Below are 20,049 nucleotides of genomic sequence, written 5' to 3'. Positions count from 1 at the left end.
AGCATTTCTGAAATTAAGATGTTCACTAGTAGGTGTGAATGAAAAAACCTAATCAGTAATCCAGATTTACATGGCTGCATATTAGCAAATCAACTCCTAACAAGGACTATCAGTTTAAATGTAGATTTGAAATATATTGCATTGACTTCCTCTGGAAATCAATCAATAGATGTTTAATGAACTGGAATTTTTTTAATATTTTCCAGGTTTTTTTATATTGTAAAACTGAGTATCTCTTGCCTCCATATGTCAGATCTTTCTCTCCAGAACAGTAGGTATAAAGGATGATGCCAAAGTAAGAGGTGTTGTGAATATGGTTTAAAATAACTGGCTGTGGTAAAGTGGTTCTGTTAGGACGTATTTAGCTGCATGAACCACAGCATATCACTGATCTAGGCACACAGTCTGCATACTGACCCTTGTCAGCATGGGACCTGGTTCTCTGTGATTTAGAGAAATAGAAATGATAGCTTGCTGGGGGAAATTTTCTTGATGCTTTTTTTCTTTATGCAATCATATTTAGAGATCATGGACTTTGAAGACTGTTAGCATGTAGATATAGTGACCCCATGAATTTAGGAAGAATTTTCCAGTATTCTCATCTCTGTTCAAAGAATTTATTTGCGGAGTTGTTTTTTTTTGTTTGTTTGTTTTTGTTTAGCTCACTTATGGAAGGTTGTGCTGGTTTAAAGGCAAAGCAAAACAGTGGAAGAAATGAACCCAACTCAAGAGAGATTACAAGTCAGAGTTTCAATTTACTAAAACGTTTACAATAAGTACAATGATTCAGAGAAAAACTGATTTTAACCCACAAAAACAGATTTAAAATCCAGCACCCTGGGGCACAAACAGAATGCTGATTCTTAGCCCCTATGCTGAGCCCCACGCACTCTCCTGAGTACAAAGTAAAAGGAAAAGAAAAACCTGTTGGTGAGGATGATGGTTGCAGTCTGATTGAGAGTGGTAGTTGCAGTCCTGTCAAGGTTCTGGTCCTCCCCTGGATCTGATGAATGGTACCAGAAATCCCCAAACCCCAAGATTATATTCTCAGGTTCAGGTGGGAATGCCCAGTACCTCCCTCAAGGTGGAGAGTTCCACAACGGGTGATTTAAGTCTGTGAGTCACGGGATATTTTTGGAATCTTTAATGGCCCATTAGAAGACATGACCCCTGAGGCTGGGTGTGAAGGTGCTAATGCCTCCACAGAGGGGAATTATCATGGCTGAGTCATTGATGTGAAGACAGGAACACTTCCCTATTTCACAGGGTTCTCTAACACCCAGCGTGTGGCCTGATCTGTCAGATGTGCCCTGGGCAGCTGCTGCAAATGATCTATTATTAACCAGTCATCAAAATGACATACAGGGTGTAGAATACAAAGTTTTGATTATACCCACACAGTGATAAACTGCTCCTGGCCACTGTAAGTAGGAAAAAGGTAATATTATTTGTGAAAATAAAAGTTTCCTTCACTGTGAAATACAATAATTAATTTTTGCCAGTTACCTTACAAGAGATAATTTTAATAGGCCAGAAGTTTTGAAAAGCCAAAATGCAAAAGAAGAAATCATTATCTTTTCACAGACACACTGTAAGCTGAAGAAGATGTTCATCAAGTAAATTATTCATTGTGATTTCTTTGTTCAACTCTAATTAATGTCTTCTGCTACCAGAATATATTTTGTACATTATACAGTCATAGCTTATGCAGAATTGTAGTTTCATTCTAGTTTCCTTTGATAAAAGTTTTGTTAGGTTTGGTGTATATTTTTACTGAAGTTTATTTTTCTTCGGTTTTCATAGTAAAGTGTTTTAGTTTAACTGCAGTACGAGAATGCCAAACATTTAAAAAGTTATTTTTTCTTCCTACGGCTGTTGATGTCTTAGATTAAGAAAATAATGACTGTACAACATGTTACGTGGCTATCAGGTGTTTAATTTTATTCTTCATGTAGAGCTACATACTGAAGTATACAAGGTGATGCAATCTTGGTTTGTGGTTTCGGTGATAACTTGTCATTAGTACAGCAATTTGAAGCAAGAATTATTTATCCATGTGTCCAAAGACACATCTTCAATGTGAACTAGCACAAAGAAAGTTCTAGAAAATGGAAATCGCTACATCCTGATGATAATTTTTCAAGTATTAATCTATTTTCCTTCTGATGGCTATTTTTTTAAGGTTTTTGTTCACATAGGCCAGTGATAAAGACATTCAAAAAGTGTCTTCATGGTCTTTAGTTTCTGAGTGCAAAATTTACCGTGTTCAATAATTAGCTCTGTTTTAATTAGCACCTTCTTGAAATGAAAGCAGTTTCTCCATATTCCCAGCATAAGGAAATAAAAATGTAGGTAAAAGTTATCCAAGGAAAATTACAGAGAAGGGTGAATTCTGGGTGCTGTTAGAAGAGTAAAATCCTCCACAATGATTAGGTGAAACATACAGTGTACATGGTTTCTTTGCAGAGGAAACATTTCCAGAGAATAAAAGAATATATTACTGTATCTTAGTGAGGTAATAATACTTAGCATTTTTTCCCATTATACTAGATTAGTATTTAACTGTTCTCAGAAAATTTCTGTCTTGCATTAGCCCACATACACACTCTCTCCTCCTTTGAAAGCAAGCAAGAAGTGGCCTAGTTCTGATCCCTCAATCTGCTTTGTGCAATTAAATCTAAGAAGGAAACCCTTTAAAAAGCAGCACACCTTCCAACAGGATTGCTGAAGCATTCATCTGCAAATAGGAACTTCAAATGTTTTTTGCAATTGCCAAGAAAGCTGTATTCTGTTAATTCCCCTGTTCTCTTTGTGGTAGGTTGCAGCAATCTAAAACACCTTCTGGTTAATGAGGTAAAGCCAATTTTCAAACATGGAAAAGTACTTCTATAAATATCCATACGAGTAGGAGATACTGATTAAAGAAGAGTTTGGTTACCTACTCCATTAACTCTTAATGAAAGCTGTGATCCTAACTTTCCCTTTGCCTTTTTTTGAAGACCTTTCATTTATAATTCAGTTAGTGACTTCTGCAATACTCAGGCTCTGATGTCATTACTGTTAAGTTATGCACTTCATGAAGTCAGTATATTTTCAAGTCACAGTATGTTTTAGCAACCAAAACAGTGTTCTGTGTGTGGTACTTTGTTGTAAAAAATGTCCCATGAATAAGGAATCAACAAGATATTCAAGATAAAATGTTTAAATATAATGAGAAAATAATTTCAATGTCATAGAATCATAGAATAATAGAAAGGTTAGGGTTGAAAGGGACCTTAAATATCATCTAGTTCCAACACCGCCCCCTGCCCCACCATGGGCTGGGATGCCACTCCCTAGATGAGGTTATTCAGGGCCCCATCCAACATGGCCTTGAACAATTCTAGGGATGGGGCATCCATAACCTTCCTAGACAACCTGTTCTGCTGCTTCACCACCCTGAGTTAAGAATTTCTACAAAGATATATAAAGATGTAAATCCAACCACCAGCATGTAAGTCCAGTGATGGTGACTGATGTGGGGTAGAACTTGACGTCACTACAATAAAACTTGAAACATATATTGGCATACTGTATTTAATATTCTATCAGACCTAAAAAGACTCCTCATAATTATATATTGCCATGCAAATTGTGTGCTAGTTTGTGCACTAATTTCTTAAATTAGCAATATCCCTATTAAAACTCTATTTTATTCTCATTCTCCAACACAATAAAAAAAGTACCTCCCCTGTATGTATCTGGCTATTTTGTCTGTAAATAACTAGTAAATATCCAAAGGTAAAAGCACCCTTAAATAAAATTAAGACTTTAAAACTAATTTGATGATAAGATTGATTGTTGCCACAGCTACATGTATGCTAAAAGAATTATTTGAAATTACAGAAATTAAAACTTGCCTTTGAACAGCAGTCTGAAAGAAAGCATACTAGTGTTCAAACTCTAAATAACTTTAGCTGACTCACTTATTTAAAGTCTGATTCAAAACTTTCCTGAAAAACTGACAGGGTCCTGTTGACATCTTGAAAATCCTTACTATTTTTTCGTAGTAGAAGCAGTTTTTCCTCATCTCCAAAAGCCTGTTTTCCTCACTCCAGAGCTGAACTCCACTAGACAAGCTAGACAGAAGCTAGACATTCACCAGCTTTATTTCTGTAATGATACCTTTTTGTTCAGCTGTAACTGCTGGTCAGATTGCTCTGCTCCAGCAAGAGCCATTTCTCATTCTACAGGTTGAAAATCACCCCCTTGATTTTCAAGCATTTCCATTTCCCAGTTCCAAAGTGATAAGAACCTTGAAACATGTAGGAATGGCCAGGCTAAAAGGTTCATTTTTCAGGTGGCCTTACTAGCCAATTGGATCTGCCTTTATGAATATAGCTGCACGATTCACATCAGAAATGACTTGCACTCTACTACTTGCACAGGAGAAATTAGTATGACAGCTTCCACATAACCATACATTAAGGTGTTTGGGTTTTTTTCCCTCACATGTCTGGCTGTAAATCTTTCTCCTCATTTCAGTGATTTTTTCAAGTCCACAGGGACTGTTGTCTCCTGCTGAATTTGTTTGTGCAGATAGCACAGCACATTTTGGAAACAACTTTACCATTTTGAAATGAATGTACAATGGAAAGGAGGCAGTTAAATGCCACCCTGACTCCCGATCCCATCAGAAGCTCAGCAGGGTCAGCCCCGGTCAGTACTAGGATAGGAGACCTCCTGGGAATACCGAGTGCGTTCTAGTCCTTAGGACATCACTGGCACTGTCCAAACTCGCTTGGCTGTGGCAGATGAACCTTAGGAGTTAAAAGGTGGGGCCAGTTCTGCACACGTTGGGCCTCACCTAAAAAATCCACTGTGCAGGCTGGAAGGGCACAGCCACGTGGGTAGAGCCCTTCCCAAACCTTCATTCGCGAAGCCTGGTCATACATACATGCAATAGAAAGGGAAATGTGAGAACTTTTAAAGGTAAGTACCAACCTGTCACAGGTTTGGCCCAGCTGTTGCCAACCCTGGACTGGCCCCCCCGCCCTTCCCCCTCCCAGAACCTGCCCAGCAAAGGAAAGGAAAAAAAAACTGAAAAGAAACACACTCTAAAGAAACTGAACTGAATAAAAAGAATAAATTATATTTACTAACATTTACAAACCACACTGTATACACAATACACAGGATCCCACCCCCCAGGGGAGAGGGGAAGGGAGAAAAGGGGATTGATTAGCCGGAAAATAGGGAAGACACCAACCCAACCCAAAGAAACCGAATGAATCAAAACAAACACAATTAAAAACCTCAAGGAAGGGGAACAAGAATGAAACAATCTCACCCAGGACAGGAGAAACACCAGGGACCGGAGGGACCAGACTCCAACCATCTCCCTCCAGCTCCTCAGCCAAGGAAGGGAAGCAACAACAAAAAACCACTCCCCCACTGCCACCTGGAAGACACGTGTGGAATCCTTGTAACTTCCTTAGATACAACGGGTACTGAGGGAGCCATGGGGCAAACCATTACACAACCTAAGTTCCAGTTTAGGTCCAGTTTAAAATAAAGGAACTAGGCATATCTTGAAAGTGCTGGATGTTTCTCCTCTAAAAAGAGAACTCTCTGAAGAGCTTTCATGTAAGGGAACAAATTCTAAAAGCAGATTTTTGGCTCATTGTTGATTAGAGAGTGCCTACTGAAAAGGTTGTGCAAAGTTAATACTGATTTTCTAATAGTGCTGGGCTGAAATCCAATGTGTAGGCACTGCATCCACTGACTGCTTACTTACAGTTATCCACTGACGTATCTTGTGATGCAAAGAAGTCTGAAATATTTCTGTCAGATTTATAGACAATTTCCTTTGATATAAGCCACTTAAAGAAGATGGGGTGAAGCCACATTTTCCACACAAACATTTTGCCTCACATTCAGAAAGGTAATTAGGAGATTATTGTTACTCTGGATGCCTGAATGAATCTAAGTAATGAAGTAATCAATTTTTCTGTATTTCCCCCCTAATGCTCAAGAAGAAGTATTATAACTCATTTCATATGTGATGATATTAACTGTGAAAGCATCTAAATTGCATTAAATATCCCGAGATTTCATTATTTTTATCCACTTATCTTCTGTGTTAAAAAGGATAAGTAGACAACTGCAACAATTTGCAACAATTGCAACTCTATGCTGGCACCTTGTTTTGTCTTGACTTTTTTCTTTTCTTCCTTTTTCTTTCCCTTCCCACCTCCCTCCCCGCATCAAATTTCAGAACTTATTTCCTTGCAGCATCTTAATGTTATTCATTTTTTTTTGACACAAACCTGCATTATTTGAAGGTCACATTTTAAATTTTGGAGAGCTTTTTCTGGTCAGAAAATGTAATCTGCTGTATTAAGAAAAGATCATAGCAGGTGGTACTGTGTGATTTTTTCTTTTTCACTTCATTATCAGTTAGCTTTCTGAATTTTCAGAGGATTATATCAGGTTCTGATGGCCCCAATTTAATATTTATCATGGCAGTAAAGGTGCATTAAAGTTCCTGATACAGGAGAAAAAAATTATTCAAAACTGATTCCTGCTTTAATAAAATGCTATCTGGTATTAGTGTCCTTATCTTTTGGGTTTAATGAGTCTAAAAATGCTTTTTACATGTTCTCCAAAACCCAAATGAGACAAACTAAGTCAGTGGTTTTCTATATTTGTACAGAATTTACTGATTTCTTCATTGCAGAAGAATGCTTGCCCCTTTCTTCTGTAATTGCACTTGAGTATTTGAATTTTTAGTGCTGAGGCATTACTGGGCCAAAACCATGTTCTCACTTACACATAAAGAAGTACAGTATCTCTGCTATTTGTTATGGGTTCACCCAGGTGGGCCTAAATTTGGGCTCTGGAGTCTGGACTAGGCTGAAGCTGTCAGCTGACTTGAGCTGGGCTGAGCTAACAGCTGACCTCTTCTAGCCAGTAATTTTGTATTCCATACCACATTATGGCATCATCTCCAGGGCAGTAGGAACCAGTGTGGGAGTGGTTAAGGCAGTCGCTTCTCAGCCTCCTCTTGGGAGGACACACGATGCTGTCCCAGGGGGGATGGAGAGGACCAGGCCCACCACTGGCTCACAGGGTACCTCAGGAAAGTAAAATGTGTTGTTCTGGGTCTCTCCTTTCTGCTTGAGTTTGTCTCCCTGGGGAATAAGCTTCTTCTTAAGTAATGTGTAGTTAGGACAGTAGAATTTGTGTGTTCGTTAAGAAGTTGAGGTGGGGAACTTGTTGCAGACTTGTGTGAGTGTATATTTATTTGTACTCTCTTCTAATTGTCTCTTTCTTTCTGTGAAAAATATATGTAGTTTTAGTATAAATGCAGTTTGAAGTGTTTTCTCCTTTCCCCTCTCTTTTCCTCCCTTTCCCTGGTGTTAGGAGGGAGGCTTTTCTCTCTGTGCTTGGGGGGGTTGGCAGTTGCTTAACTCAAGCCAAGACACTATTTTTCAGCTTTCTTATCTGTAGCAGTCTACAGAGAGATAAGAACTTTTTTCTCCCATGCCTCTTTCACTTCCCAGTATAAAAATGCTGTGTCTGTAGAGGCTACTGGCAATCATGACAGAAGTCTTTGTAAATAGCTCCATCTCCATTTTAATAACCTCTTGAAACAGGACCTGCTTGTTCTCCCATATAGGGCACTGTCTTTTTTGATTTATTTTTTTTATGTCCTACTCACCCAAAGCTAAACTAACTTCAAATTTCAGTTAGTGATTTTGGGGAAACTGGAAAGACAGCAAGGATTGTAATATTCAAACCGCTTTCTAATTGTGTAGTAGTAAAGAAAGAGTCAAGGGGAATGAAATTTGATACCTCTGAAATAACAAAGCTGCATAAGGAGGAAATTCTGCCCAATGTCTGTTATAGGTCATTTAATCAAATCAGGAAAGAAAGTAAAGCTGCTTCTTAAATATTTAGCTGTAAAAATTCTTTAAGGTCCTGTAGCTCAAGAGACAGATTCTGGACATCTCAACATACAATAGAAATCTAATTTGGTTTTTAAGCATTAAATTATGATTTTCTAACAAAATGTGTATACTGTTCTGTAAGCAGGACATGGCAGGCTGTCAAGAGACTAGAGGGATCTTCACCTGATTGCATTCAGAGGCAGCAGAAAGAGGAAGACATTACTAGTAATAGTTAAATGTATATGCTCAAATCCACAAAGTATTTAGGATGGATGCAGGCACCTAGTTTAAATATCAGACAGTCTTCAAAATCACAGAGTAACTCTCTAGCATCTAATACCTGTAGGTACTTGCATTTTTCCAGTGAGTTACTACTAGTACAGGCAATTTTCTTCCAAAGCTTTCCCAGCTGGTTAGTGCTGAGCATCCTAATGCATTACAATCATTTGTCTTCAGCTGGAAACCTCTGCACAGTCATTTCACACATACCAACCCACAAAGTGTGATGAGAGTGAGAGGAGCATAGCTCCTTTTACTAAAAACAGCAAGTGATGTTGCTTCCCTTTATGCATTAGCACAAGGTGACAATGCTGAGTATATGGGGAACTTGAATTCAGTGCCCAGCTCAGCTGAGAGACACTTAACATCCTGTGTCCAGGAAAAATAAAAGATCTTTACAGAGCAGTCCTGTTCCAGAAAAGTAAATTTGCTGTAATAAATCCAACTATTGCAAAGTAAGAAGGCGGAAGTCCAAAAAAGGGCTTAGATGTGATAGTGCCAGTCTGTTTGTATGATACTGACAAAATATGTTCTGCTGTATCATATTTTTTTTTAAAATAAAGGCAATGTATACATTGAAAGAAGGAAATTTTCATGATACATTTGAATGGAGGATAATTTGACAGTCCAGACCAGCAAACAATAAACATTGCAGTAAAGAAAGCAGAATAGTCAAAAGTTAACCCAGGATGAAATTAAAAGTTTCTAAGTCAAATTTCATCATGGCATGGCCATGAAATACATCTGTAAAAATAAAATAAATGGCAATCAAGCATTAATTATGCTTTGGTCTCTGATTTGCAAAATGTGTAGCAATTCTTTATTTGGACTGTGCTTCCTCATCCTTCTGCTTAATGTTTTCTGAATCCCTTGCAAGTCATTGTCTAATGAGTATGCACAGTGTACAAAAATAAAATCTATCAGCTGAACAAGGAGCATTTTTATTGGACAAGCAGTAAGAGGTTCTCTTTTTATTAATATTTTACTGCGACTCAGGCATTTTTAAAGCTTATTAATTAATTACTTTTACTTGGAGTTTTCTAACATTATGCCTTGGGAATTTCTACTTTTACTAGCATAAAAGAACTCTTCCACAAATACAAAATATACCAGCAGACATTTAAAGCCAGAAATTGTTCTTGTCTGCTGATTTTCAAGGTTCAAATGTATTCTTGTTTGGCCATTTACAAAAAATTTTTTCTTCTTAAAATAAGTCTTAATTTGCTTACTGCAAAATTCAACTCTGACTTATGCTAATTAGTCCAGTAATTTACCATCATCACCCCCCCCCTTTTCTTGTAAATATTTGCTTTCATGTATTTTGTAGTCATAAGAAAAGAAACAATTTAGCTCCTTAACTACTGCCTCGAGGCAGTACATGCTGATGGTCCCCCTGAAAAATTATGAAGTAATATGAAAATTGTTGAATTGCATGCATGGATGTTATTTATCTGATATCATGTCAAGTACAAAATGAGGTTATAACATAAGTGATCACTCTGACTCTGAATTACTGTCATTTACAGCAATCTCATTTTATAAGAGTTTGTGGAGTTCAAAGGAACATATAACCCTTTACAAAGGACAGAGAAATGGCCATTGGTCAGTTATATAACTGTAGGACTTTCCATTAGAAGGAACAAGTTTCTTTCTCTGTGTTGATGTGTGTGATTGGAGCTGATAAGAATGCACACCTTTTCTAACTTTCCTGATAGTTTAATAGGCAGTTCTTCACATCATTATTGTCAGAATCTTTCTATCCAAGTGTTGCATTACTACAGGAGACTCTTATTATTTAGATGGATCTGTGGAATTGTGCTAGCCTAGGCAGGTTGTTTTTAGAACTTGTTACACACCTCTTGTGCTCTGTTTATTTGAGATTCCTTAGAACCTCTTCCAGTTAAAATTCCAAGAGAGGGTATGGTCCAGAGCATGTCTTTATTTGCCATGAACAGCTTTGTTAATTTCATATACAAAGCTACAGGTGTACTCACTATAAAATCCTATGCACTTTGGAAATTTTTGCTCAACTTTTGGCTAATGAAGAACACACCTCCTGTTATTTGGAGGGCAGATATTTCTGTGAAAATAGTCTGTGTTGTTCCTAGTAATTTCACTGTGCTTTTATGGAAATAACAGTGAGTATTCTAAAGGTCAAACAGTTTATAAATGGGAAAATGGAGATATCTGATCATGAGTTTCTGGTCATTCTCACATCCTTCTACTGTGTTCTATCAAATTATGTCAACATTATCTGCTTACTAACATTGGGGAAATCATACCCCCCCACATTCCCAAATGAATCTCTATGCAAATAGAATGCAATCTAAGCTGCAAAGTGTTTTGATTATTTAAACTTGGAAAAAACTTAATTATCACAAATGTGTAAGGCTTTTCTAATTTCTTCCTTAGATCCTTTTAATTGGTTCCCATAATTTTCAGAATATATGATCAGATATTTAAAAGCTGACTGAGCTTGCTTTGGTTTCGGTGTTTCTTATATGAAGTAAATGCTCCTTTTCCAACCATGACATTTCTGCTGGAGTGTCTTAGTGGTTTTAGTATTCAGTGTCTCTGTTACTGTCTAAAGGCATAACACTTAAATGTATAAAATTACCTTGCTCATTAAGATAACTGCTTCTTACAACAGACATTTTTAGTCATATGCAGCTTAAGTACTTTAGAACTCATTTGAAATATTAGGGAAGAAAGAAATAGAAACAGTGAAAAAATTACACTGGTCTTTGCACCCTTATTTAATGTGCTATCTGTGACAAACCCTTTTGTTGTGGTTTTGCAAAAAAATAACAGCCTGACAAGTATTTACACGCTTTCTGTTTTTAAAGTTGCATTCATTTCAACAGATGTGTCTCTCAATGTGTATTTCTGGTTTTCCTCTCCTCAATTTCTCTTTCAAAGTCTTCCATTCCCCAAATTTGAAAAGCCAAGATAATTTCCTCTTCCCTTTCTGTTGCATGCAAAGATGCCAGTGCGGTTGTTTTATGAAAACTATTTCTTTCTGGCCATTTTCAACATTCATTTGCTTCTCATGAGACAATGCTGTCATTAGACAATTAATAGTTCAAAGTAATACAGGATTTGGGAGAACAAATGAATGGAGTGCAAGAAGTGGATAACAAACTCCAAAGATAACCTGCCTAGGAACTATGCCCCAGATCCATCTAAATAATAACAGAATTCCAGAGTAATATAGCTATTGGCTAAAAATATCTTTATAAGAATTATGTGAGGAACTTCTTGTTAACCTATCAGGAAACATAGGAAAACTACACATTTTTGCTTACTTTTGCAATGATTTCAAGAGCTATTGTGCTTGTGCAGTAGCATATGTCCATTCTTTTATATGGGTGTGCAGCTGCTGATTTGCATGCAGGACTAAACCTTATTAAGCCTAGAAACCAAATACAGAAAATGTGTTCTTTTACTTAGAAAATCAAAGGCTTGGTTCAGGATGAATCCTGGTTCAAGACTGACAGTTTGACACTTGAGTTTGTTTCATGTTGAATGCATAATTAGGAATAGATCTTCAATTAAAAAAAGGTAATAAAATTTAGAGGTTAACTACTTACTGGCTATTCTTCTTAAGAAATGTGTGTTCTGAATTGCAAGGCTAAAATAATTTCATAAATGAGTAGCAGCCTGGGTTTGTCTGATTTCAGGAAAAAAAATAAGCATCTTGCCCTTTCACTCTATCTTAAGCTGATTGTCTACAAGCACAAGCACCCAAACAGTTACTAATAACTGAAAATCTAATTATATAATTTTATTATTTGGAATTACTTTATACTGACTAGTAGAATTTTGCATAGCTAATATATGGTTTTTATTGCTTCTCCAAGTAAATTGCTTTTCTCTTTTTGAAATAGAATTAATACCTCATTGTACCAGTAGTAGTTTCATAAGCATAGAAACTAAACAAGATGCAGTTGCGTTTGAGTTTAATAAAGAAATCTGCCATCATATTGGACTGAGCAAATCAATATGAAAGGAAAAGCCAGACTTTTGCAAATAGAAATAATGTTTTCCTTGTTCTCATATTTATCCATAACCAAGACTTAATTTTAATGGTATTTCCTTTGCTTTTAAATATTTGTATATGTGTATATATAGATATTTGTACAGAAACTTTCTTTCACTGTGGAAACCTTCCTCTAGCACTAATTAATCTTTTCTATTATTGTTTACCCCCTACCAATTGCTGAATATTTTATCATTGAACTTCAGACTAATTAAACAGTGGTGATACTCTTGCTGTTTTTGGAATTATTCAAAGAATGGAATTCTGCTAGAAAAGACTAACTGGGAAGTTGATCTCAATCAGCACTCTGAAGGAATATGTAGGTTTTTTTCAGTTTAGTTTGATGAACTCCTGTATTTTCATTCAAATGTTTTTTGTTTTTTTTTTTTTTTTGTTTGTGGATTTGTTTGGTTTTTTTTCAACATTGGAGCACTGTATTTTGAAGTCACCTTAGTGTATCAGAAATTTGGAAGAATAAAGAATAATTGTAAACCATAAAATTTCCAATTATTCTCTTGATAGAACAGAAGATAAAAAATAATAATACAGTAGGAAAAAATACAGTTCAAACATTAATAATTAAGCTGTAAGTAATTATAATGCAATTTACTCTATTTCTTTATTTCTCATTTATTCGGGGAAGACAATTATCAATGCTTACTGATTTCTCCTTTCACTCCAGGCATTAGATAAACCAGAGGTGTAGAATTTTCTAGAATTTTTCATACATTTCTCATTAATCAGTTGCAATTTTCTTTTCCATGGTTGATTCTGAAGTCCCTACAGTTTAAAAATATTTATCTGCAAGGTAGTTTCTTGAACTGATTCCTGTATTCTAAATGTTACTCCACCAGAGGTGCCTAGAGACAAATGCTGCCTCTTTGCTTTGTCATGAGGTATCTCTGCATACTCAGCCCTAAATTGTAAAGTATTGGCTCTTCTTTGCTGTCATCTTACATTGAAAACTCACAGTTCATCATCATATGAAGAAGCTCTTTGCATATCTGAGTTTGTCCATCAGGGAAGTCTCTCTATCACACTGATAATTTGTTCTTCATGTGGTTCTCTCCTCTCATCCTTTCAGCTCCCCATGTTTCTAAAGTTGCATCTCAAAATTTCAAACCTGAAATAAATTAGGAAATAACAACTGTCAGGAATCCCAATACTTTGCAATATATAGTGCCATACTGTAGCCATCATACATACTCATTCATACAGCACATTGTGAATAGCATGGAACAAAAAAATGCCAGGGGAAAAACTCAGATCTACAGGCTAGAGGAGGAGATATGGAACACCAGTGAGCTGGACCACTAAATCTGGAAATGTCCCCTGCTAATCTACAAGTTCAAGGTAGGTAAAATTACTTTCTGATCTCTTCATAATGCAAAACTGGAAAACAACATCCAATATAGAACACAATGTGATCTGCTACAGGAACTTTTGTCTCAGAGATTTTTTTTTTCAAGATAAAGTAAGTAAAGATGAGTTGGAAAAGATCCATAGGTTCCAAAAACATGGAACTGGCAAGCAGGAATGGGAGCATGATTGTGCATGTACTGAGAACAGATATTTTGTAGCTCTGAGTTTCTGTGAAGCAGCGAGATTATAAACTTAACAGCAAGGAGCCACAAGGCATTTAGGAACCTCTCACAGACAATAAAAGCTTCAATAGATTGCAGGGCTGAAAGACAGTCTGCCCTGGTTCACTTTTTTGTGATGTATGGTTTAACTCTGCTGATTGCTGAACACACCCTAAGCCCAGAGAAGTAGTTTGATGCCATAATGGTGACATACAATGAAATTAGGCCAGAAAACCAGGGATATTCTGGGAAACTGCATTTAATAAATACAATGTGTGTGTCGCAGCCTTGGTCTCTCTGGGAAGGGACCAGACCAGCGACGGGGTTTGCAGACTGCCTGCTGAGCTGTCGTTCGCGGCTATCCCTTGACCCAAGGTATGGTTTACCTCGTGAGCTGAGAACAAACACCAAGGAGCCAAGGGTGGTCTGACCTGATCCGAAGACCTAGGCTGATCCAACTTTACTGGGAGAGAACAGGGGTTTATATAACTTGGGGTAGGGAAGGTTCTGGAAGAGGGGTGGAGCTGAGGCGGAGCATGCAAATCCACCTCAGCCCATAGGGTAGGCAAACTAGGGGGGAGTGAACTTGGGCGTGGACTGGTGACAGGCAGGGCCAGGGTCGCCCCCTAGGGGGAGCTGGCCAATGGTAGCTGTCTCCTTGTTGCCAGGCACCTGCCTGCCTGGGGGAAGGTTCTGGAACTGGGAGAGACATTAGACATCTTTATTTTAACAAAAACTGGGGATAAAACTGGGGATTTAGAAAGTCCGTATTGTAGTGTCATTGTCCGGGTTCATGGGGGTCTTCCTGGACCTTCCACACGTCGAACTCCGTTCAGCGATCCCTCGTCCTCCTCCATTCCTCCATGTCCATATAGTCCCCATCTCCAACATGTGTGAGCCCAGGTATCTCCTGTGCAAAAAGATACTTTTTATTTGTTGACAGTCCAGGGAAATACAGCTAAAATTTTCCTAAATACCAGAGACTTTACAGAGTTTGCCGCTTTTAATGGTGCCAGTTGAAAAGAAAAACAATGGCAAGCACATTTTCAGGCCCATCTGAAAACAGCAAGAGCATGTGTTATTTTCTACTCAAGTTTAAAAACCTAATAGCACTGAAACTGGGGCACCATAAATATACCTGTTATTTCTTCACTTGTCTATTGAAGATTTCTAGATTAATATTTCACTCTACTTATTTAACCTGGAGAAACTTGATTTGCAGAGGTAATTTTGGAAGCTAAAGGCAGATATTTCTGTCAGTGGCCTCAGTAAAATGGCTATTTTTGAGGAAAATTTTTTGTTAGCTTTTACCTTACGTGATATAATAGCTTAAGGTGTCAGGATCTAGCTTTGCTTTTGCCATGTTTACAGGATTTTAGCACGTTGTGTAGCACAATCCTACAGATGTCACTTATTAACTGTAACATTTGGTGTAGGGTATAAATACCAAGGGTGCAGTATAAGGCTCTCCAGTTGACTCTAGATGCAATCTCTGTGCTTTGTTTTTCATCAGTTTTATAATGAATGTAGTGCAATAATCACATGCAAAAGTAAGGGCGAGACAATGTATATTTAATGAAATATTTCCCCAGACAAATAAGAATTTCACATTTGCCTGGATTTGAATTAGTTTTGGGTTAGAATGCACAGCTTAACAAATATGTGCAAAAGCTCTGAATAAATTGCCTCTTGGAATAAGGACAAATAAGGATGACTCTTAAATTGTCTATTGTAAGATCCTGTACTCTCAAGAATATAGTTATAACTTTCATACAAGTGAATTATTGCTCCTTTTGAGAAGCATGTACAAACAAATCTGAATTTCTATTTCCTCACATGTTGATGAGAAGGATTAATGTAACACACATGAGGAGCTGAACAGCTCTGTGCTTATCTCAGGACTCATGGAAGCTTTTTCACGTTATGCAGTTGTTGATCTGACAGGTTTTGTGATTGGTAGATCCCTTGTAAAGGCAATTGTAAGGCAGATGGAAAGGTTTTAACATCTTTATGACAAATAAACAGCTGACAGCATCCCTTGATGGTGTTGTTTGTGACATGGGTTCACCAAACACTTTCTCATTTACTTGAAAATGTCAGCAGCTGGAATAGGGAACAAGATAGTGACTAATAAGTCTGAATTAATTGCAGCCATTAATTTTAATTGGGACTCAGAATGTTCCAATTTGGTGGACTTTTAAATTACTAATTAAGTTTCACTCTCTGTATATCTCATATGAAGCAATTACTGATAGTTCATCTCTGAGACAAACACCTCAAAAGCAAACTGAAGAAAGCTTGTGATTTCCATCTTTAACTGTATGCATTTAAAGTTGACTTTCCCTTTATTTGTCCCTCCTTAGTAAGACTTAGTAAGGACTGTAATGATTTAAAGAAAAAAAAAAGAATTGTTTTAATAAAATTCATACCTTTATTCAGAAAATAAACCCAATGCCAAACTATAATTTTCAGTACACTTTATACCAGTGCTTAGATGTTTGGGATTTGGGGTTTTGTTTTGTTAATTTGTTTGTTTGTTTGTTTGTTTGTAAAACAGTGATGCAGAAAGAGATGTCTCCTAAGCTGTCTGAAATCACTTGACTGTTTTTCACCATTTTGGAAAAGTCATCCATCCAACCATGGACAAGTCTCTGGAACCTGGATGATTACTTAACACACTCTGTACAAAACCAGGATGCATTAAAAAAGGAATTGTTTGTGAACTGGCTGAATTATGCCAGAAATAGGTCTAACAAAAATGTTTGCATAATAAGTAAAGCAATAATAAATAGATAAAATTAATACATAAATCAGTAAATTAAAAATAGTAAGGATTCACATTATATAGAGACTCCAGAAGCTTTGGTAGTATGTTTTTCCAAAAAACTGTTCATGTATCAGTAATAATACAGTTTACCACTCTAAACAGCTCATCATATCATGCTGTTCTCTCAGTAATACAAAGAAATGGATCATCTACTTGAAATAATCAAGTAAGAGTAAAAAGATTTAGGCCAGAATGCACAAGGTTATCTGGAGATACTGTGTTGAGCAATATTTCAATAACACAGGCCATAGTGTGTTATTGGAAGCCTATGTGCACAGTCCAGGCCATGGAGAGGGAAACGGGGCCCCTTTATCCCTGAGCCTGCTTCAAGAAGAGCAGCAAACAACAGAAAGAATGTGGCAGCTGCCAGGAGAGGCAGGTAAACACATCGACAGAGAAGGGCAGAGTTTTGAGAAAAGCACCAATCCAGCTGGTAGCACGCCCTGGCCATAGACCAATGATATTCCTGTACTATTCGTGGACTCAGAGAATATGTGATATGTGTGTGTGTAATGAAAACAATAAATCAGAACACTGACCAATACTCCTATGGAAGTTACGTCTTTGATTCTCGCGCCGGAACCCGGGGAGCTCAAAAACCGACATTTCTTTAATACTGAGTAAAGACTGATGCCAAAGGGGTTTTTGTTCTGATTTTCACATTTTGTAGATTTTAGGAACACAGTAGTTGTAGATTTTTAGAGGGTTAATATTTCTAACAGTTTAAGTTTAATGCCTTTCTATCACTACCCCTGTCCCAGAACAGGGAGCTCAAATTCCTTTAGTTAATTAATCTTGTTTAGACTCCTTTCCAAGGTAAAGAGCTGAAGGATATCAGAAGGCCCACAGAATGAAACATAAACACAGGTCAGAGTGACCCAAAAGCCAGAACTGGATGAGCTCCAAGAGACCTTTGTGTGCCTGAGGAAGAGAAGAGGATGAAGACAGAGGGTCTCGATGACCCTAAACCCAATTCCAGGGGTTGGACCAGGGGTGGGACCAGGGCTGGACTGAGAAATGTGTAAAGCAATGATTGGAGGGATCTTATTATAAAAGCCATGGAAACAAGAACTGAGACACATGCATGTCATCCTGTATTCCTGTGGGCTGTAGGCCCTGTGTTATTAAAGGACCTTTACTTTTTATCTTACCCTGCACTAACGTGGCTCAGAGTCCTGTTTTTGGGGGGAAGGGTCATTCATGGCATCAAGACAATAAACCAAAAAGGCTTCCTTTCATGTCCTACCAATTTCCTAGTAGCAAAATCTAAAAAAATAGCCAGATATTCTGTACGACAGAGCCCCCCACATTACTTGCATTAAGAATTTTTATCTTATAGTAATATATGCTGGTCAGACAGTTAGTCCTTCTATTCAGATGACCATCTGTTCATTTCACTATACTGAAAACAAATTTTTTCTCATTAAAACTTCTACCTTTTTGTAGCAGCCCAGTTAAAAAAAATTGGGAGTAAAGCAATGCTACAGATCCAAGGAAGATCTGATTTTAACAATAAAATTTCTTTATAAGAAATGATGCATAGTCTGCATCAAAATATCTTTTTTTGGTCTTTGCTTTGTTTCTTTTTTGTGGTTTTGGTTTTTGTTGTTGTTTTGGTGGGTTTTTTTTATTAAAAGATAAGCAGAATGAACTCTGTATCTACTCTCAAGTTGCTTGCTAGGGTTTTTTTTGGGGGGGTGGTCACTTTATGTCTAAATTTACTAGAAACAAGGCTGCAAAAAGCTTGCAGCTTATCTTATGATTCTAACTTACATCTAGCAATATATTTTTGTGCTGGTTTTGGCTTGGGTAGTATTAATATTCTTCATGGTAGCTCATAAGGGGTCATGTCCCATAACTCTTCTCAAAACATTATTGATAACAGTGGGTTTTTCCAGTTAATGCTGAGTAGTGTTTGCAATGTCAGAGCCTTTTCTGCTCCTCACCCACCCATCAGCAAGGAGGCTGGGGGTGCACAGAAAGCTGAGAGGGGCCATAGTCAGGACAGCTGATCCCAACTGACCAAAGGGATGTTCCAGACCACACAACATCGTGTTCACCATATTAAGCCAGGGAAAGAAGAAGGAAGGGAGGAGGTCTTTCCAAATCACTGGTAAATGGGATGGGGCTGATGGGACCCTGCTTTCCTGGGATTGGCTGAACACCTACATGTCCATAGGAAGTAAGGAATAAATTCCTTGCTTTTCTTTGCTTGCTTGTGTGGCTTTTGCTTTCCCTATTAAACTGTCTTTATCTCTACCTGTGAGTTTTCTGTTTTACTGTTCTTGTTCTCTCTCCTACCCCCCTGAGGCAGACAATGAACAAGCAGCTGTGTGGGGCTTAGCTGCTGACTGGTCTTAAACCACTACAAATATTTAACACAGTCTTATGCAACTATGTTAATCTGTGTATTTTGTTCCATTTCATTTTACTTTATATTATTTTATTTTGTTGTATTAATTATAATTTTAAATGAATTTGTGATAGTTTAGTTCTGTCTTGTGAATTCATATCTTCTATCTTTCACACTGTCAGTTTGACTAACCAGTTAGGAATATAATTGTCAACAGCTGAGTTCATCTAAGAACTTCTTATGCAAACTGTGAATAAAAGTACACTGTCATGCTTTAGGTTCAATTAAAAAATATATTTTCTTTCCAGCTTTCTGTGGAAGTGAGTGGAGAAACAGAAAAATATGGATCCATAGTAAGTGGGAAATGACAATCCAGGTCTGCGCTTGCTGTATAAAACAAGAATTTTAAGAAACAGTGACACTTGTACCTTAGACATTAAGGCATATATATGTGTATGGCATGACCAAGAGCATAGAAGATTTTGTGATTGCAGAAAAAAATCTGATTTCTCTCTGTCTGCAACATAGCTTGATAATTTCTGTTTGGTAGTGGTTTGAATAAATGGGGGAGTAAGAATGTGATGGTGGTGTAATGATGAAAATACAAGAATCTTATTAATAGAAATAAAAAAAATTTAAAGAGGGTAAGATTAATTTACTTATGAGAGTGCAAAGTGTCCAGAGAAACATAGAGATAAATTTCTGATCCTAAAGACAAGAAATGTAAGCAGGTTACTTCTCTGTGAGTTGAGTGGTTGATGACAGAATCAAATATAACCCTGGATGCTGCTGTGGGAGGTGAACCATGTGCTAAAGGAAAGAAAGCAAGGCTTAAAAACTGTGACCTTCCACCTATACAAGTAACGGCCACATCCTCTTTTTAGGCTGACACCATTAACTGTTCTTATGCTTGATGAGGCAGAAGAGCTCCCAGATCTCTCCCTCAAACTATCGTGTCACAAAAAAAGTCCCCAAACATACAAGGGGACCTGAATTTCACAGAAGGAAAATCAAGGAAATACAAGTGTTGTATTAGA

Source organism: Pithys albifrons, chromosome 4, assembly GCF_047495875.1.
Source record: "Pithys albifrons albifrons isolate INPA30051 chromosome 4, PitAlb_v1, whole genome shotgun sequence".
In the NCBI taxonomy this organism is placed as follows: domain Eukaryota; kingdom Metazoa; phylum Chordata; class Aves; order Passeriformes; family Thamnophilidae; genus Pithys; species Pithys albifrons.
This window is presented reverse-complemented; position numbering follows the sequence as displayed.